Here is a 22,340-nt window from a genome sequence, read left to right on the forward strand (position 1 = left end):
GACTGTGTCCGATGATCATTCCACTATCGCGTAAGAAATATTTCAGTAGAGAAGAAGCAGTTGTAGCATAGATGTGGCAGAATGCATATGGTTGAGTGCGTAGCTCAGGCAGTTTTAAGGAAACAAACGTTTTTCACTCCTGTACTTTATTTTAGAAGCCGTGGTGGTTAGTCGGTTTGTTCAAATTGTAGCACATATCGTCAGTGAACGAGCACTGGTGCCTGCATTTCCAGTGCTGCTTCACTTCACATATACGCTACGCAATCTTTTATTTTTCCAAAAATTCACTTCTCAGTAGTTCATTACCAGCATTAGTGTTTTTTTTTTGTCTTACCTTTTTTCAATGTCCTATGTCGTAGCATCTCCTGCACGTTCCATAAACTGTGCTTTCAAGTTCACGCAACGCCCACATTTTTTTTTTTTTTTAGTTGTGCTGCCTTTTCATTTCAGTTGCTTAGCTGCACTGAACTTAGCATGCGAAGGCCCTATGTACTTATCATTTTTGGCATTCTGCTGCAGGATGTCGGCCTTGGAAAGACCATCTGATGGAAAAAAATCAACGTCTGTGTTGCACGGTAAGGAATGTGACTGACGCGAAAGCATCGATAGATACGGTGTCTGCCTGCTAGAAATGCACCATCTCGCTTTCCTGGAAGAACTTAGGTGATGAGGAAGTACTTGACTGATCAGCCCGGTAGTTAGTCTGTGTTTATTTTCCATACTTATCATTAATAATATTGATGTTATGTCTGGCCACATTGACAAAATGGTGAAATGCACGCCGTGTTATTTAAAACCGCAAACATGAAACAGCTATACCGTAATGAAATCAAACTCGTATTTCATTCCTCTTCAACAGTCATATATTATTGTTTTGAAGAGCCTAGTAATGATTATGATGTGCGAAGTCATGAGTTGCCCATAATGTGTTACGGTTGAGACGTGAGCTTTTTTACTGCCCACAATTTGTAATGCAGCACTTTAGTATTTAGTGGAATGTTGAAGCTACTTTTGCATGAGCAAGTGTACACCAAGAAATATACCATAATTTTAATCGTTGATCTCAGCTTTGCTGAACACATGGTAGTAATGCGCTCTATACTGTATTTTTCAGCAACGCCCTTGTGACAGTCTGCCTCACCATTTGGCCTGTTGTGGGATCCCACAAGACACGCTCTGTTCCTCGGTCAATTACTGAACTTCTGCAAGCCCCATGGAAGCCTACTGTGATCCGCATCGAATGGAACAAATTCATTGTTCCGGCCTTCATAATTAATCTTAAGCTGAAGTTAGAAACGGGGCTGAAACAGCGTATGTTCTGTAAGGATTTACCACTGCATACCTTCGGGTGGCCACACCCGACGGTATGCTACTGTCTAGAAGACTCCTAGTCTACAGTCCAGAACACGGATGGTGTTTTATTCTAGAATAGCTTTATCGGTATACTACTGCTTGTGTTTGCAGGATCAGAGCCCACGCTCTTTTTGCAATCCTATCAGAACACAAAAAGACGAGGATAATTTTAATTTATTGTTTCAGAGATTGACACTTGGATCGACAAGAAATAATTCAGTGATACAGACTGCTTTATTAAATATGGCTTAAGAAACCTGGATGAAAAATACAGACTTAAGCTGCAAGGTGCCTATGAAGGCAGATAGATGTATGCAAAATGCCTTTAGTGCTGATGTTTGAGCTGTTAGGATGTTAGAAAGAAGATAGAGGTTTTAGCCAAAATAGTGCGACAACGACTACAGTGCAGCAGGACACATAAACTGGAGCTCCACTCTTCTCCGCTTGCACACCAACGCAAGCGCAGCACCTTTGAAAGGGCAGTTTCTTTGCGTGGTTGCGTTGGCAGCCTGGTTCCTGCATAAGAGAAGGGGTTGGTTATAAACGTACAAAGATGTTAACGCACATAAAAACTAGCTTAGGTACAGTATTCGTTTTCATCAGTTTACTTTTCGAAATAAATACATTCGTTAAAGATTTTCATTTTGTTCAGGAAGCCGATTTTTTTTTTACATTGATAATCTGGGACTGCTTTCATTCATATTTGCAAAGATACAGTTTTAAGCTGGTCTGGCGTTTGCACAGCCAGACCGACGTACAGCAATCTAACACTTACATAATGCACTCACTAACTATAGCTGGAATGTGCGCAACAAATATTTGTGACATATATCTGCTACCTCTTGCTAGCGTTTTCTGTATTAGGAGCTGTGTCAACTGCTACAGCTTTTTTTTATCACAATAAAGATAATGTGATGTACAAAAACTATCTTCTCTTGTATTGTTATTCAATGTTTTGGATTGGAATAAAACATATTCCCTCTGTATACGTGCAGGTATAATTATAAAAACCATTTCATGGTTTCTCACTTCCTCGTTGGGCTTGGAAGTTCATAAGCTAATTAAACTGAATATTTTGAAGCAAGGCTCACGTAATTATTGCTAACGACTGTAAATAGCAGCTACTGCCACACGTCCCACGCAAAATTACAGTATACTTTTTGTTTTCCCTAGAGCAACTAACTGCATGAAATAATAGAGAAACTGAAAAGTGAACGCACCTGGTCGTTTTTAGAGAAGCTTGCCTTGCTGTGGTGCGCTTCGCCGTCCTTGGAATAGCGTAGTAAGTGATGCACCCGAGTACAAATCGCTCAGCCGGAGCGAATTCCGACGCTCGCGCAGCCAGACCCTCATCCAGCAATCGAGCACCAAGGCAATACACCCACTAACGGCAGGAATCTTCGCAGTTGTTTTCTTTTCATAGGTTCGAAGTCCGCCGCAGTTATGTATCGTGCCGCGTTTCAAATGATGCTGCTTTGTATGATCACCCGCGAGAAACACGGCACTGGCGCTGATAGTAGTTTCGGAGCACTCGCACGAAGAATACACCTATGCAGGTCATCAACTGGCTCATGCACGGAATAAGACGGCAGGTCACTGCACTAGCTGCCAGTCTTCTTGAAAGGACGGCCGATTGGTCTCGATGTCACAGTAGAATTACTCCGTTGCCGAAGCGCTCCAGCGGATTGCACCAGTCCGTAAAACGATGCCCTTAAAGATGCGCAGCATCGTTAACGAAAGAAACGCTGCGGAGGCAACTGGCGTCCATCCGAAAAAGCCGACGAGGCGAGTGACAGATCACAACGCAGCCATGTTTGCGCACTAACTTCACTCAAGGAGCGATTCAAGGTAGCTGCGGGGCTACCTTAAGATTCTCGAGTAAAACGCTCGAGCTTTCCTTCACTCAAGGCGCATTCCGAGTGGAGGGCGATTTGTGAAATGGAAAGCCGCCCTCAAGGAGCATTTTGAGTGGAGGGTCGAGTCGAGGTGCGTTTGTGAATACGGGGGTTATACTTTTGAGCGTACTCCGTTATCGCCGCTCAGTTTGCGTTGAAGTGATACATGGCATGAAGGTCACTTCGCTCGCTGTTGCTGCAGCGCTTCCGCACACCAGCATTTCGACTGTGAGTGTCCGCGGTCATCGAGTCTGATTGGTTCATGTTTGCCTGTGCGCGCTGACACCATGCTGGTTAAATTACTTTGGAAGTTTATACGGGCGATAGAACTACTATCCTTACTTTGTATAGCTCTCTGCGCATTTGCTATCGCAATCGATGGTTCGCCTTGCGGACGAAATTGCGGCTTTCTTTCAAACAAATCATTCAAAACAAATCATTCAAAATTTTACCCTGCATAATAAACGCACCCCCCCCAACTTGCGCATATTTTCAAAGGAAAAAAAGTGCGTTCATTATGCGAGTAAATACGGTATTGTAATGGGGGTGCCCCATTTGCCATGCCGTAATGACAAGGGTTGGGGAAGTTGGTCAAATTGCGAACAGCTCGAACCATTGCATTGAACGTTCATGGCAAAAACAGATGCTGGCCATAGAGAGAACACGGCCCCCGTGAAGGGGAAATATCATTGTTTAATGTTTTTTCACCTTGGTTGCCATGCGTTTTGTTTTTTGACATGCTTTTTCCCACCCAGTTTAAACCCACAATAAATGTAATGCAGACCAAAATAGTGTTGTTGAAGGGGTTATATGTTCTGCCTTCCCCATGAAGCCTTGTTCACTGACATAGTCGTTGGCCATATGCCTGTTGTAGCTAAATGAAATCAATAATAGTCAGTGAACAAGGCTTCTGTGTAGAAGCCGAAACATCCTTTCGACAAGCAAGTCGAAGCAAGTGTCAAACCTTCCGATGTCTCACGTGGTTGCCTTCTGTGCCATGATGTTATGAGAGGGAGAAAGCTAAACGAAACCTGGCTGTAGAAAAACTAGTATAAATGAGGTATTTAGTGCACTCTGGGGTTTGCTAGTATATTTCTGGGGTTTTAGGGTCCGGAACCTTCACGTAGAGGGACAGACAACTGCTCGGAACATGAATTGAGAAAACCACTTGTGCAAAAATGACTTATCCTTCTGGTTAAAATAAGCCATGTTTTTCTCATTAAATGTGGATTTATATTTTTAATTCTTCCCCAAAAGTTGCGAAAAATGACCCTTGGCGCGCCACATGGCAAAAACATGAAGATGCATAAGTGGCCTGAAGAGGAGGGAAAACTGGAACAACTTGGTATTGATTCATGGTAAATAAGGAACAGCGCACTGAAAACGTAGACGAAGGGAGACTTGACACACAAGTGCTGACTTTCAACTGGAAAACTTATTGAATGAGCGAGTTTATGAACACTTGAGCTGTGCATGCACTTGCAAGGCAGTGAACAATTCATGACATGCGCTCGTGGTTAGATCAGGTGATACTAAACAAGAATGAATTTAAAAAAAAACATCACACTGCTCGGCTGTCAACTATTTGCGGGGTCTAAAAAGGAAATTTCTCTTTCTTGGAAGACTATTGTAGGCTGACTAATGCAACCTGGTCCTGCTTTCTGTATTCTATAGGCCTCGCAAATTTCATGAGTCAATTGGTCTGTGTGGCGAAAAAGATTCTCGGTCTGAGAGAATTCTGCAGTGCACCCGAATTGCCAAATGCGAGGCGCAAACAGTGCATTTTGGTGCTCCCTGAGGCGCACGTTTACACACCGCCCTGATTGTCCCACGTACACTCGGCCACAGGTGAGGGGGTTGCTGTACATGATTGCAGTGGCGCAAGGCACACGCATATTAGTGTGCCTTACAGGGCAGACTTTTTTTTGCATTTGCGCCTTTCTCCACACATTTTGTAACTGCTGTGCAGATGCTACCCGCTTTCTGGCTGAAAAAAAATCTATGCCATGCCACGATCCCCCCCGCCCCCCCACCCCTTTTTTGTTTCAACCTGTGCGAACGCTAGTGTCCATAGCATGCTTAAATTCTTGCACGAACTTTCCACAAGACAGCATGCTATTGGCGTCTTAAGGAAAGCTTGTGCGAAGAGTAAAGTTTGGAGAGTAAAGATGCGGCACCAAGAAGCAAGCCGTTAGCCATACATCCACTAGCGTTCGCACAGGTTGAAGGGGGGGGGGGGGATCGTGGCATGGCATAGATTTGTTTTGTTCTTTTCAGCCAGAAAGAAAGTAGGTAGCGTCTGCCCTGTAAGGCACACTAACATGTGTTTGCGTTGCGCCACTGCAATCGTGTACAGCATCCCCCTCACCTGTGGCCGAGTGTACGTGGGACAATCGGGGCAGTGTGTAAACGTGGGCCTCAGGGATTACCAAAATGCACTCTTTGCGCCTTGCATTTCGCAACGCATTGCCATGAGTGCGGGTGCACTGCAGAATTCTGTCGGACCAAGATTCTTTTTCGCCTCACAGACCAATTGACGCATGATATTTGCGAGGCCTATAGAATACAGAAAGCAGGACCAGGTTGCATTAGTCAGCCTGCAATAGTCTTCCTAGAAGAAATTTCCTTTTTAGACCACGCAAATCGTTGACAGCGGAGCAGCGCGATGGTTTTTATTTTTGTTAATTCATTATTGTTTAGTATCACCTGATCTAACCATGAGTGCATGTCATAAATTGTTCACTGCCTTCCAGGTGTATGTGCAGTTCAACTGTTCATAAACTCGTTCATTCAATAAACTTACCAGTTGAAAGTCTGCACTTGGGGTGTGTCTACGTCTCCCTACGCTTTCAGGACACTGTTCCTTATTTACCATGAATAAGAGGCCTATCACATGGCTTTCTATTATTGTATGGGTTTCATGGTATTCTTATTAGTATTGAAATGCAGTCCACATTCTTCTGTTATTTTTTTACCTTACAATATGCTGATAAGCCTTCGTTTGTAGTGAAAGTGGCACTGCTTTGTTTTTGATGAGTTGGCTTGGTAAGTCTATCGACAGAAAAATGATAACGGGGCCAGGCAGCCATGATGTAGGTGTGTATTTGGGGGAAAAACGCTGTACAAGTCTAAGAAGGTCTGTATGACAATGAAAACTTATTGTACCAGCTTTATATCTTCAAAAGTGGTTGAAAAGGCCAAAATGTAGGCAGTTAACTGCAGTTGCACTCACTCCTGTGAAGCAGAATGATAGGCTGCTTTCACAATTTGCGAAGCTCCAGGTGCAAACATTGCTGAGGGTTAACTTTTGGTTACCACAAAACTACGTCTTTAAAAACTGGTTGTCAGTCGCTTTAACGCAAAATGTGAAGGTCTGAAAATATCATGTAGGTATGCCTTTAAGCTGTTTTGTGCCTCACGTATGTAGATCTGGCTTTCCTGCGCTCTAATGTCACATCCCCTAATTATGCATTGGGAATTTGCATGGGAGTAGAGTTGGTGCGCTTACAAATGATAGTGAAAGCTTGGAGAGGTAGTTACTATGAAACATAGTTACTGTGCTAAGGGTTATGAAACACAAACATGAAATGCACAGAACAGACAAGACCTGATGCACTTCGTGTTTGTGTTTCTTCCAGTAACGCTAAGGTGTTGTAGAGCACATTTACAATTAAAGGGCATTGCGTCACAAACCTGTTCCAGCAAAAATGTTTTGCTTTGCACTCAGCTAAAAATTCACTTCACTTGGCAATAAATTATATTCTGGTGGTATTGGGTAGATTTTTCAACTTGAAAACATTGCCGCATACAATGCTCATTTCCACATCTCTGGCAATTTTTGTCTTTTGCAGGGCAAGCACCTCCTGCAAATAGGAGGGAAGTCACTGCGCGAGGTGGCATCGTATGCCATGAAGGCTGTAATGGCGCGCCCCGTCCAAGTGCTTTACAGCCTTCATAGCAGGAAGGGGAAGAGGGCATTCATCAATTTCAAGTTATGCCGGATATTCACAGGTAGTAAAATTTCCTCAGTCATCCTTTTGCATTGTTGAAGTATTGTGTATACAGCCGAACTCCTCTACAGCGAAATGGCTTGCATAACAGGAGGTTGTCCTTGCCAAAATCGTGTCTTTCATATAAATTGTCAACTTATACAACGAAGAAATTCGGGCGTCCCTGTTGGCTGATTTCATTTTTTACTATGAAAGCCACATACTCAGTCACCACTGCCCTTGCAGAAATTGCGAAAGTGTGCTCTGCACTAGCACCAATGGCAGCTTAGGTGAATTGCTTGACGAGCATGCCGATGAATTGCATCACACCAGGCAGCTTACACGTTTAGCATCAGCGGGTGAGACAGTTGAATCTGTCTCGGTGAGTAAAGACATGGTGTGATCATCACTGATGACGTTAATGCTATGTTAGGGTGGAAAAACAAGAATGTCAACGAAGGCAACAGGGATGAAGATCCTGTAAATGGATCAAGAATTTTCATGGCGGGGAAGGCGATAGCGTTTAATTATCCGCAGCATTATTTTGCGTATCCTGCATTTCGCCGCTGAGCATGCTGTGAATCTCGATTCAATAAGGTTGGCTGCGGTTGCAAATTCTGTCAGATAAACTGTGTGCTGAAGACTTAGCAACTTATTTCACTAAGTCTCTTGAAGGTTTTCTTTTGTTGAATGCGTTTGCCTGCTCTATTGTGGGTGAACTTTACGGTGCATGCTTTATGTACTAATTGTGGTCTTTGCATGTTTGTGTGCAGATGTCATCTGTGCGAAAGGGGGGGGGGCGATCTGACACAAGCACAGGACTTCATTAAGTGGTTGCCAGGGTCTGTGGACAGTGGTGGTGGCAGGAAGAGGCGTTTCACAGAAACGTTTGCAGCAGAGAAGCCCGATGATCCCTCCCTTCGGGGCAGGGATCATTGCCTGCCCACTGCTGCCCTCTCCCTGCCCCACCCTTGGCCTCAGGGCCCTGGCCAGTCCACCGTCGGCCCCTCCTGTCCGGCTGCCCATGCTCCTTCCCCTGCTGCAGCGCCTGCTCCTGCCGCTCCTCCTGCCCCTGCTCCCGCCGCTCCTCCTGCTCCTGCCCTTGCTCCTGCTGCTCCCCCTGCCCCTCTATGGATCGGTTGAGGCATTGCCTAAAGTAGGCCAAATACCAAATAAATTATATTTTCGTTTATGCTTTGTGTGTTTCCTTCCTGCACTTTTTTACATCACGTTTTCTTAGCTACTAATTTTATAGGCAGTAAGCCAGCATACAAGCAACAAAATGGCTGAGTACAGGCTATCCTTGAAACACACTGGATAGAAAATGGCTGAGCACTAGATATTCTGGAAACGTGTTGGATAGAAAATGGCTGAGCACTGGATATTCTGGAAACGCGTTGGATAGAAAATGGCTGAGCACTGGATATTCTGGAAACGCGTTGGATAGAAAATGGCTGAGCAATGGCTATTCTGGAAACGCGTTGGATAGAAAATGGCTGAGCACTGGATATTCTGGAAACGCATTGGATACAGAATGGTTGAGCACTGGATTATTGAAATACAAAATGGCTGAACACTGGCTCTATGCTCGAACTACATTGGATACAATGGCAAACTGTAAGGCCAATCTTGGCTCGAACAGTGGGTGGACCTTGGATCGGGCTGCACTTTGCCATGATGCCAGGATTGGGCCAAAGTTCGTACCAATTTCTGCGAGCATTGGACCATGCTTGGCCCAGTGCTGTTGTGCTGCCTGGGAACATGTCCGAAGACCAGTCGTATCGGAACACTGGGAACACTGTCTTAGGTTACCACAGTTTGCTTCGGTTTTCACAGCCGAAGTATATGCCCGGCTCATGGCCTTGGAAAAATAGTTACAGGAGAGTATAAAAAAGCAGTTGTCTACACAGATTCCCTCTGTTTACTTAATTCCCTCCATAGAAAATCAGAGTGCGAACCTTTTCTCGACTGCATCTTGAAAATGCTCGGCAAAAGTGAAAAGTATGGTCAAGTAATTCGTCTCTGCTAGATTCCAAGCCACATGGGAATCCCGGGAAATGAAAAGGCGGACAAATGCGTAGCAATGGCTGCCCGTGAAAAAATCACACAGATAAATCTTCCATTCAAGGACTGTGTCCTGGTGGCCCTGTGCTGCGATCACCTCAAAGTGGCAACAGGATTGGGGCTGTCAAGTAAATAACAAGCTACAAATAGTAAAGCCCATACTGCAGGAGCGGAAGACATCATACCACCAGAACGTTTCATGGAAGTCATTCTATGTCGCGTTCGCATCGGACGCACACATATCACACATAACTTTTTGTCGAAAAATGAAGAACAAGTGGTCTGTGATCAATGCCAAGAATTTCTAACTGTGAATTACATTTTAATAACATGTCCGGCGTTGCAGGAAAAAAGACAAATATTTTTATGAACTTTACAAAACACTAACACCACTTCATCCCTCCCAATGCTAGCTGAAAACGCACTTGTATCTCTAGACAATGTTTTTAAGTTTTTAGATGAAACAGGTTTCTTAAACAAATTTTAAGTAATGATCTTTGGTGCTTGAAGCACTTTCATCAAATTATATATTTTCATCTTGTGCATGGCGCATCATAGCCTTAGTTGCTTTTGCTCCATAAAACCTTACCTGACAAACTAGCAGTGCACAAATACATTTGCACATGCTGGCATTTACTCTGTAAAAGGGACTCTCTCTGCTTTGAAAAAACTTAGTTGCGAGTGATGTTTTTTTTTCTGTTCCGGTTTAATGCCGCTTTGTTTTGCGTCCTATTAAACCATAGGGCAGAAAACATTTTGCATGGCTCAAATAGACAAAATGCCCTAACCGTGTATTCTCTTGTGTGGACGATACCTTTAGCCTAAATGTGGCTTCAAATTTTTATGTACACTTTACAAATCGGTAAAACGAAACTAAATATTTTGTGTAGTATTCAGTAGCTAAAATCTTGGACCGTGGTTGGGTGGCCTGTAGTAATGTGTAAATGAGCAAACAAAAAGACAGCCAATCAGGCTGAAGACAAGGCCCAAAGAATTATTGCTTTATTCTAGCAGGCATGCATCTTGATATGGCACCAGAGCACACCAGATATGGTGAATGACGACGGTAATGGACGGTATGTCTGTTTTGAAAAAGCAATTTGCTTAATGCCATATGTGACAGGCTCATTCACCATTACTCACAGGTGATCTTAGAGCTGGTGCAGCTGGTGTGGGGTTCATCACAAGTGTTCTAGGTGAAGGTGTCATATCGGAGCCCACTGGATGTTATGTGATAAAAAAAACTACTGCAGAGCTAAGGAAATATGAGTAGATTATTCCTGCCGGAGCACCCGCATTTGTTTTAGGCAGTGCATTTGCAAAGTAAGTTCACTACAGGAAGTTGTGCATGAAGCAGAGAGCATTAATTGGCATGTGAGCAATGTGCATGTGTTTAGAGCAGCCCACAATGGCAAGTACCCTCAATGAAAAGGGCTCGCATGCTTGAGAAAAAATGCGAATGTACCAGCTATTTCAGAGATTTTAAGTCTGTGAGCTTCCTGGTACAGCGGACTTCCGTCATTTGGACCTTTGCGGGACGAGCGAAATTGGCCCAACGATCTGGCGGGTTGAATTCAACAAGAAGCAGTAAAACCAAAACAATACTGGTCATTTATCTGGCAGTATTTGCCCCAATTCTAACACGCCGCCAAATCGAACGTGCAAGCACTTTTTATTGCTTCAAAGTAGAAAAATGACGTTAAACCGACATTACAGCTCCTTGACAAAGTAGAAATTGAACGCACGTAAATGTTTTAGCAAGAAAACACTAATATTGGCAAACTTTACCTTCAGATAATGGAACTTTTAATATCCATTGTCATCACTTTAACACAATGACAAACCACAACATCTTGTCCTAGATACGGTTCATAGCACATTTGATATTCTGCATTTATCAAATCAGCTCTGCAACATTCGGTAACGGGATTGTTGCGCTGACTTTGCCACTCCATCCTGTGATGCATGTCACTTTCTGGAACGCCAAGAACACGTGAAACGACTTGATGCCGCTAGCTTAATGTGTAAAGTAACTTATCGTCTGAATGTGTTTTCATAATGAGACTGAAAATGACGCGTTGTCGTCGTCGCACTAAGCATGAACTCGCTCTGTTGCGATCCTTGGTCGCCATCTTGTGTGATAGTTCTGATGGCAGGCTGTTGCGAATGTGGTTTCGGTTTTGTTAGTCTGTAGTTTCGGATTGGATCGCACTGCCCTAGCCATTTTCAGTAGGACTTTCTGGGCGGAAAAGGCGTGCATCAGAATTGCGTAAATAGTGTAATAATTCTTTGTAAGCTACCGTCTTCGCTTTAAGAGGCTGGCCAGAAATAGGGGTCTTCAAAGGGAAAGGATGCCTCTTTAATCCATTCCTTGTACCATAAGCCCGGCTGATATGAATTCTGCCTCTATTGGCATCACCATTATGGTCTGGCGTGTGCGTAATGACGAGCCAAGTTCAAATTATTCGGCGGACGCTAATTTTACGAACAATATAACAAAAGTTTGCACCCATAGTAATGTATGGACTTCGGTCGGCATCGAATTAACTGAAATATCAAATTAAAGGAGTCCCATTGACGGAAGGCTACTGTAATAGACTATCAACGATGTAAATACCAGGTGACACTGACAGCACACGATTCACTATACCATTAGGGTGTAGAAAACAGTGCTGCACATATCGTACTGTTGTGACTGACGAAGTGCACACTTAAGATGGGAGAGGGGCGCGACTAATAGACCGAAAAATTAGCAAAATTTTTTCCTGAATTATTTAGTCATGAATATGTTGTGGTCACCACATGTAGAACACTCTTGCTGTGCAGCCGAATCTCCCCTTTGTTTTCTTGCAATTCATAATTGTGAAACTGCAAGTCGACAGTATTGCACATTGCCATTTTTGTATTAATTTCTTCTGATATTTTTTTATATTAGCAACAGGTTTAAGGAAGAGCACTCCAGCTTATTCGTCCATTATTTGACTCCAGTTTTTTGTGCTATCTGTATGCATTTTTCAAACTACTTTAGATTTAATATTTTCTTCTGGTTTATTAAGACTTAATAATTCTGGTTATACTTAACTAAGGTGCTGCTTATTATGTTTGTGTCAGTCTGACAGCCATTGCCAAGGTGCACCATTGCCCCACGAGCGACTTCCAGAGCAGATTCCGCCACAACAACCACAGCTGCTTCCAAGCCAGAGCAGATGCCGGTGCCACAGCCATTGCTGCCACAACAGCCAATGCCGTCACAACAAGCACTCCTGCTTGCACAGCCAGAGCAACCAGACATGGTTTCCGATGCTGTGCACGCAGAAGACACCAGCCAGGTGTGTATAGCAAAAAATTTGCATAACCAATAATTTGGGATATTTAAGTTGCACAATCTATGACAGTTGTGATTTTGCTTGCCGATTTACCACCATAGTGTCATTGTAACTAGTAAAATACCTAGTGCCTTTTTTACAATTCTTGGACTTGTGATGTAACCTCTGAACTTTGGAGATAAGATATGACGTCAGGGATTAGCAAAAGTTGTCATGAAAAATGAGCAAATTGTGTTGCTGATAGCTTATAACAGGTCGTCTGTCTTATAACTGTTTAGTCGCCATTTATGATTGCATCAATGGCGACCACTGTTTTGTTTGTAGCAGTTACTGCGAGCAGTAGCTTTGTTTGGATCAGTCCAACGCACGCGTAAGCAGCCAAGGATGAAAAGTTATTCTACCGTGGCTTGTGCGTTGGCATCCACCCTGCCGGCTACATTGCAATGGAAGCACAATCTGTTTCGAACCAGCTCACTGGCAAAAAATAATTGGGATGTGCACGCTGTAGTCAAGCAAGTCTCAGATGAAGCTGTGGCAGCTTTGTACTGTGGCCCACCACGAAGGAAGTCACGAGGTGCTCGCTGCTGAAAACGCTAATTAATTGCGAGGTCATGGTAATTGCAGCTTCCGCACTTCATTTCTGGATTCATTCAGTAATTAAAGATGTGTTGGTGTAGTTAGCATTTGTTTAGTGTTCCCTTGATAATCAGGCAATTAAATATTCTGAAGGCTAGCGATATTGAATGTGACACATGGTTCTATGTAGCATAGCTTTAACGGAATGTGTTGATACATTTTTTATTTAGCTACACTTAACCTATGCAGTAAATGTGTTTGATCTTGATTTAAACCTACATTAAAGAATAGCAGGTGGTCAGAATTAAGTGTAGTCGCCTATTACGGTGTGCCTCGTAATCAGATGGTGGTTTTGTCATATAAAGCTCTAGAAATTGATGTTTCTTTACTGTATTTTGTTTTACCCAACACGTGCTTTGCAGTTTAATTAATGGTGCAGGTTGCAAAAGCCAATCAATAATGAAATGCATGAATGTCACAGGACGAAAATCTTCCATTCTGCAATGATAATATCTATTTAGTTTTTGTATGGAACCTATGTTCATGGTAGGATATACAATGGACAAGCCATTCTTCTGGTTCATGTTCCTCTGGGTTGAAATGACCTGTAGCTTTGAAAGCTCTGAGCAGAGTTGATATGAAGTACTGTCACGGAGTGGCACAGTTTCGATGACACTCGTATTAACGGGCAACGAAAGAAAACGTCGTAGTCTCACAGTGCGGAACACTTTAGAGACAGCGACACGCCGATTAACGGGCGCCAAAAACGTCATGGTCTCACGTTACGGCATAGTTTCGTGACAGCGCCACGTCGATTTACGGGTGCCGTATGGCCGGCGGCCGCTGTTCCTTTTGTGCTCGTCAACGGACCCAAGTGTGTCCGTGTGTATCTGTGTGGTGCAGTGCGGGGGCGCGACCTCTGACAGCGGGGGGGGGGGGATCATCCGTTTCCTCGCCCCTTATTAAAAGGGGCGCGGCCAAGACTTTTGGGAGGAGTCAGGAGATAATGAGGTGAACTGTCACCCAAACCTGCCGTTCCCCGACTTAAGGAACTAGGGAAAGGATGGGCTATTTAAGCGCAGGACCAACCGGCTTGTATACCCCGTCGATCGACTTCGCGCCGACGGCGAATGGGTGACAGCCGTGACAAGTACAGTAGCACTATTGTGCTGTAAAGCAAAAGTGCATTCACATTTTGGTCAGATGTTGCTGTTTGCCTTTAGGCATACCCATACAGATGTTTTTCTCTCATGACATGGTAGGTGCATTGGCAAGAAAGAGCAAACTGACGTGCGTTGGTGTGCTTGTGTGGGATTAATTTCCTGTGCTACTTATTAACTCACTATTTTTGTCTTTTTGGCGCAGACGTCATTGCCGAGCTACCTCCACTGTTGGCTCTCGTATATAGTGAGGTAGAGAGATTACCTTCAGAAAATTGTTTTGCACCTGTTGTGTTATCATCGCCCCTAGAGTGATAGCGGTGATAGCGGCAGCGCGACTATCGCGACAGCTTGTTATATTAACCCAGTCATGTGGCCACCAAGCTGGATTTCACTACCAGCCGTCATGGAATAAACCACGTTTGGTTTTGCTTACGCCTTCTTCCTTCATCTGCTGTCCCCCCTCCCCCTGACGAAAACACGACATTAGTGACCAGGATGGGAAACTGACCAATTCTGCGGCAAGCTGACATGGCAATGGAAGGTCCGGCAGCGGCGGGTGCGGTGACGCAAATCGTGGGTTGACTGGGACACATCGATCCCTTTGACGAGCCGCAAGCGACTGGCCGTCATACGAGCAACGCTGGTCGTCGTTTCTTCAGGTCAACCGTATTCCCGAGGACGACAAGGTACGCGCTTTTTGAGTCTCATAGGCCCAAAGATGTACAGTCTTCTGAAGTCGTTGGCCGCGCCGGAATTGCCGTCAGCTTAAAGGTTTCGAGTTTTATTGCGATAGCAATTATATGGACACTTCCACCGGATTTCTGCCGTCGGCGTCGCCGTCGTCGTCGCCGTGAGGTTCCGTATAGATAAAATCTTCGCCGCGCGCCGTATGCCCGAGCGGAAGCGTGCGGGGACGCACGCTGTCACGGAGCGCGAACGCACTCAATCTTCCACGCGCAAGCAAGGAAGCGGGAAGCGAGCGACGGAGGGAGCGGGGGGGGGGGGGGCGCATTTCTACTCTGCCAACAACCGCGCTCGTCGCTCGCTCGCACCGTCTCTTATCTCCACACGGCTCTGACCTTTATGCGCTGTGCATTCGCCGCTCAGTTTCCGTTGAAGCGATAGACCGCACGTACCTTCGCCCGCTGCGGCGTATATGCGCTTGCTGCCAGCGTTTTGACAGTCGTTGTCTGCAGTCATTCAGTGTGATCTATTCATGTTTGTTTGTGCGCGCTCACACCACGCTTGTTCATTCAGTTAGTAATAGTCGGGCCACATTTTCCAACGCACGCTACACATGCAATGCTGCCCGGATCGGCAGTGCAGCGCTACAGGTGTGTCCCTTCGCACGCGCTGCCCACGGGCAGCGCTTCTCATCAACACCACCGTTTCACACGCGCCTTCTCGTGGTCATCGAGTCTCTCTTCATGTCGGTCTACTTACGCCGCAGCACACCTGCTTATTTAATCAGCTCATGTTTACTACAATTCATATTGCTACCAAAGCCGCTCACCTTACTTCGTATGACATTGCTGTGTTGCTATCGCATTCATTGCTTCGCCCTTAGGGCGAAACTGTGACATTTTTTAAAGAAATTTCTTGGTGAGCATTTGTCACCGAAGCCGTCGGTCATTAGCGAACGCGCAAAATTTCACAGAAGAGCGCAACTTGAGACTGAATCAATTTCGGAATATGCTGTGCAGTTACGGAAATTGGCAGAGACATGCGAATTTGAATCCGCCCTCGATCAGTCACTGCGGGACTGTTTTGTCTGCGGTCTGTGCCGAGAAGATATACAGCGCGTGTTGTTCACGGATGATAACAAGCTAACCTTCCAGAAAGCCGTAGAACGAGCGCTAGCCATGGAAGCGCCGAAAAAGAGCATGGCAGAAGCGCACGCTTCGGTTGGGGAAACTGATATGACGCAGGGAAATTGCTACCGCTGCGGGTCTGCGAAGCATGCAAGCAGTCTGTGCCCGCACATTGCAGCCATCTGTTTCAAATGTGATAAGAAAGGGTACATTCAAAGAGTGTGCCAAGCTAACAAGCACATAACGACGAAGGGAGCGCGTCGAAACGTCACGAAGGTGTTGAGTCCCGTTCAAGCTTTCATTAGCATGAAGCGAATTGTTTCGCCTGGTCTGGTGCCGATTAAAATTTCAATGCACGTGCAAGACGTGCAGAGTTTGTTTCAGGTCAAGAGGTGGTCGAGGAAACCAAGAATGCGTTGGCCTCATCCTCGATCCTGGCTCATTACGACCCAGATAAACCTTTGCAAGTGGCATGTGACGCTTCCCAGTACGACATAGAGAAAGGAATTCAACAAGAGCGGACACTCCCATAGAGCCCAGCGGCCGAATTGACTGCAGCGCGCCAAGCGGTCGGTATCAATAACTTCCTTTTTCGGTTTAGGGCGCGCGCATTTTGAACGTTAGCTAGGACGTCGGCTGCGCCCTTTGTTTTTTTCTATTTTTTGCCCGTCTTTCTGCGGTATCGGTTTATTATTTGGTAAAAATTATTGCGAGCGATCTTGTCAAGTGCCATCAAATCTGTGCCACGTGCAATTTCACAAAGTAGAAGCAAGACCTCTTGTGAAATGAGGAAATATTTATTTTGCTCTACATAAAAAGCTTGTTCCACGCTTTTTGTGCGTTCATCCAACGTTGTGACCCCAGGTAAGCAGTAGTTCCCGTATGAAGCTCCACAGGACGGCATCAGCTGAAAAGTCCCCGCAGGGGCGTCTGCGTCAGCACGCGTTTGGTCTGTTGCGACACCATGGACCCGAGCACACGAGGGTTGGACCCTCCCGCGTGTAACCGTGCGCGGCTTAGCCGTGTCTGGGGAAAGGGGGATCCTGGGGGTTGAGGTAATGCCGGGTGTCTGGACCTCTAAGGGCCCCCGGCGGAGGCAACACACCTCTTCGGCCTCTGCTTCACATAGACGGCACCTCCAGACTCACCCACCTGGAGGAAATCGGCAGTCGCCTTTTCCTGTCCCCCTCTTCAATCTCTTGTCTTTTTCTCTCACTTTTCCATCTGTCCTGCCTTCTACTCACTTCTTCTCACTTCCAAATTTCTGGGCGGCGAGGGTTAACCCTGTTTACTTACTTCAGGTTACTTCATATTCGGTTATAGTGGTGACGTACAGCTGGTGTCTGCAGGGCCTGTGTCTACAGGCACTGCAGCGTCCCCTAGTAGGACTCCATGGTGGGTGGCTGGCGTTTCTGCCGAAACATGAACATTTTTATGGCTAGTTCTTTTCCCGCGCTTTCTGTTCGCCCCCAAAAGAGGGGGCGCACTGAAGAAGTATTTAAATTTTTTGGCCACCAAATTGAGAACTGTCCACGATACCACGTGGTACATAGTGAGAAAACTGAGAAGTCCGTGAGAGTGATCTCACCCTTTACTGTTGCAAAGACTCTGACAGAAACTATAGGACCAGGTTACAAGGCGACGAAGATGGCCAGCGGTGACATCCTTCTGGAACTCCGCGATAAGAAACAACATGATAAAGTACAGAATCTTGTGTCGTTTGGAGTTTTTCCCGTGACTGTGACCTCGCACCGCACCATGAACACCACCGGCGGTGTTATTTCTGATGACGACATGTTGGAGCTCACTAAGATGAACTTCTGGAAGGATTTAAGGAACAAAATGTTTTGGCTGTAAAACGAATCAAGATGAGGCGCGATGGTAAGGAGATTCAGACAAAACACTTAATTCTTACTTTTGGTTCAAGTGTTCTACCCGAGACAATTGAGGCCGGATACGTCAAAATACGTGTCAGGCCATACGTGCCAAACCCGCTCCGATGCTTCAAGTGCCAAAGATTCGGCCACAGCTCGCAGAACTGTTGAGGCCAACTGACGTGTGCTAAATGTAGTGCCCTGGAACACACATCTGAATCGTGTGAAAACTCTATCCGCTGTGTGAACTGTGATGGGGAGCACGCCGTATACTCGCGGTCCTGCCCATCCTGGAGGAAAGAAAAGGAAATTGTAACTATAAAAGTGAAAGAGAATATTTCATTTAAAGAGGCACGAAGGCGGGTGACCTACCTGTCTAAAACCAGCTTTGCCGATGTGACGCGTCAGGGGGCAGCGTCACAACGGCCTCCGGCTGCTGTCCGGCCCACACATCGTGAGCCGGCGGTGACACCATCCGCCCCCTCGGCGGCTGCGGCTACTGCTGTTCCGCCATCAACCTCCGGGCTGGTGGTCTCAAAGGTCTCGTCCATGGAGACGAGGCCCTCACGTCAAACACTGCGCTCGCAAGAGCGCTTGTCCAGCTCCTCGCAAGAGCCGATGGACACAACAACCGGTCAGACGGCGCCGCCAGTGCCTAAGGAGCTCCGCGAATCTTGCGATCGCTCCAAAAAAGAAAAACCCCGCATCACAGTGCCCGACAAGGGCTCTGTAAGCTAATTTACAGTCTCTTCACACACAGCAAAAACCTATTTTCAATATGAGCACGCAAATATTGCAATGGAACGTTAGGGCACTTCTCCATAACCTCAATGACGTTAAATAGCTCCTTTATAAATATAGTTCGAGGGTGCTTTGTGTCCAGGAGACGCATCTGAAATCAGCAAACACAAACTTTCTAAGGCAATACGCCGTTTTTCGCAAAGACCGTGACGACGCTACCGCCTCGTCGGGCGGTGTCGCTATAATTGTCGATAAAGGTGTTGCCTGTCAGCAATTAAACCTCCGAACTTCCCTTGAAGCAGTTGCTGCCCGAGCAGTACTGTTCGGTAAACTAGTCACGATTAGTTCGATTTACATCCCCCCTTGCTATCCACTCTCCAAGACACAGTTTCAAAGTTACATAAATGAACTTCCGCCGCCATACATAGTTGTCGGAGATTTAAATGCACATAACACTTTGTGGGGAGACTCTCGTTGCGATGCGAGAGGGCGCGTAATTGAAAACTTTCTGTTTTCTTCAGGCGCATCTATACTTAACAAGAAAGAGCCAACGTATTTCAGTGTTACACATAACACATACTCATCCATTGACTTAAGTATAGTATCCAGTACACTAATCCCGTACCTGGAGTGGTCTGTTCTCAAGAACCCCTTAGGGAGCGACCACTTCCCTATTATGTTAAACTCAACGAAATAAGATGGATGCTTGCCAAGTTTTCCTCGATGGAACGTGGACTCGGCCAACTGGCAACTGTTCCGAGAGCTTACATGTTTAGGTGGCGATGACATTGCTGATTTTAATGTAGACGACGCTGTGGCATATCTAACATGTTTTATTATTGACGCTGCTACGAGATATATTACGCAAACAACTAAGTCCGACTAAGAAGCGTCGCATCCCATGATGGAACGATGAATGTAGGAAAGCACGCAAAAACCAAAACAAAGCTTGGGGATTGCTTCGCAATTCTCCAACCACCGAAAAAATTTCAAGCAGGTTAAGTCACAAGGCAGAAGAACCCGTCGGCGTGCAAAAAGAGAGAGTTGGGAGAGGTACCTCTCCGGCATAAATTCTTACACAGATGAGGCGAAAGTATGGCATAGTGTGAATAAATTGAAAGGCCGGGAGTCGAACCTGCTACCCTTAGCAAGTACCCAAGGAGATAGCCTGGAAGATCAGGCAGATTGTCTGGGCGAACACTTTGGATATGTCTCCAGTGCCTCTCATTACACAAAAACACTCATGAGGTTCAAAGAACTCGCAGAGCGACAGCCCCTTAATCGGAAATGTGCTCAAAATGAAGATTACAACCGCCCGTATAGTTTAGCTGAATTTAAAACTGCTCTCGCTTGTTGCAACAGCTCAGCACCAGGTGCTGATCGTATAATGTATGAAATGATCAAGCACCTACACCCTGAAACACAAAAGACACTCCTCTCTCTTTTTAATGTCATGTGGGCTGGTGGGTACATTCCATCTTCTTGGAAAGAAGCTATAATAATCCCCATACTTAAACAAGGCAAGGAGCCATCCTTACCTAGTAGTTACAGACCCATTGCTTTGACAAGCTGTCTGTGTAAGCTCTTCGAAAAAATGATTAACCAGCGCCTTGTCTATCTCCTAGAAAGCAACGGAATACCAGATCCGTACCAGTGTGGCTTCCGAGAAGATAGGTCGACTACAGACCACCTTGTCCGTATTGAGGGGATTATAAGGGATGCCTTCATACACAAACAGTTTTTTTCTCTCCGTATTTCTTGACTTGGAGAAAGCATATGACACCACATGGCGCTTTGGTATTATCCGAGGCCTATCCACTATGGGTGTCCGCGGCAATATGTTGAGTACTATCGAAAGCTACCTTTCTAACCGTACGTTTCGTGTGAGGGTGGGCCGAGCCTTGTCGAGGTCTTTCACCCAGGAAACTGGTGTCCCGCAAGGCGGTGTGCTTAGCTGCACACTTTATTGTTAAAATGAACTCTCTACGGACCGCTATCCCACGAACAATGTTCTACTCTGTATATGTAGATGATGTCCAGATTGGTTTTAAATCGTGCAACCTTGCTATCTGCGAACATGTCCAGCATGGTTTAAATAAAGTAGCTATATGGGCTGATGAAAACGGCTTTAAGTTGAGCGCACAGAAAAGTACATGCGTCCTTTTCACAAAAAAGAGAGGAATAGTACCAGATCCGGCTATTCAGCTCTTTGGTAGTACATTACCTGTAACCACTGAGCACAAGTTCCTGGGAATTGTGTTGGACTCAAAACTGACATTCATGCCGCATATCAAATACTTGAGGGCTGAATGCCTGAAAACTATGAACTTGTTGAAGCTTCTATCGCGTACAACATGGGGCAGTGACAGGAAATGTATTTTGAACTTGTATAGATGCCTTGTCGGCTCACGACTTGACTACGGTGCGATAGTGTATCAATCTGCATGCTGCACCCAGTGCTTTAAAGATGTTGGATCCTGTTCACCATTTCGGAATCCGACTCGCGACCGGGGCCTTCAGGACGAGCCCCGTAGAAAGCCTATATGTAGAAGCAAACATGTGGTCGCTACACCTTCAGAGGTCTTATTCCAGTTACACATACTTCCCGAAAGCAAATTCAAACCGTTCACATCCTACCTATTCTACCATAAACGATACCACATGTGCCACACTATTTCATAATCGACCTAGAGCGAAGCCGCTATTCTCACTACGTGTGAGAAACATGAGTGAAGAAATGGGTATTTCATTACTTGAACATAACCTAATGACTCTAGGGAAACTGCCACCGCCGTGGCAGTGGCAGCTGGTAGAATGTGACACATCGTTTATCGAAATCACAAAACACGCGCCACATACACACATTCAAATGCACTTTTTACAATGAATGTCGAAGTACTCCTGCCCTGAATTCTATACGGACGCGTCAAAGTCGCATGCTGGCGTGTCTTATGCAGCAGTCGGTCCGTCCTTCTCGGAATCCGATGTACTCCACCCTCAAAGAAGCATCTTTACTGCAGAAGCTTATACAGTACTATCCGCGGTGAAACACATCGAGAGAATGAAACTACAAAAGGCAGTAATATTTACCGACTCTTGAAGCGTCGTTAAAGCTTTGATGTTGCCACAGAAACACAAAAACACTATAATTACCAACCTCTATTCACTGATCTGCTCTGTTTATGCATCCAAACAACAACTCATAATACGATGGGTGCCTGGGCACAGAGGCAGCGAGGGTAATGTTCTTGCGGACAATATTGCCACGTCTATAACAACCAAAGGTGGCACCTCTTGCTTATCTATTCCCGCCACAGATTTCAAACCATACCTCCGGAAGGAACTGAGGAGATATTGGCAAAGCATGTGGGACAGCGAAACACTCAATAAACTCCACATAATTAAGCCGAACATAGGAAATTGGCAGCCTATAACAAAAATACGACAAACCGAGGTTATTTTTGCCGCCTTAGAATCGGCCACACTTTCGGTTCACACTCATACTTGTTGATTGGTGACGAGCCACCATTCTGTGGTAAATGTGGCGC

The sequence above is a fragment of the Dermacentor silvarum genome, chromosome 1 (assembly GCF_013339745.2).
Source record: "Dermacentor silvarum isolate Dsil-2018 chromosome 1, BIME_Dsil_1.4, whole genome shotgun sequence".
In the NCBI taxonomy this organism is placed as follows: domain Eukaryota; kingdom Metazoa; phylum Arthropoda; class Arachnida; order Ixodida; family Ixodidae; genus Dermacentor; species Dermacentor silvarum.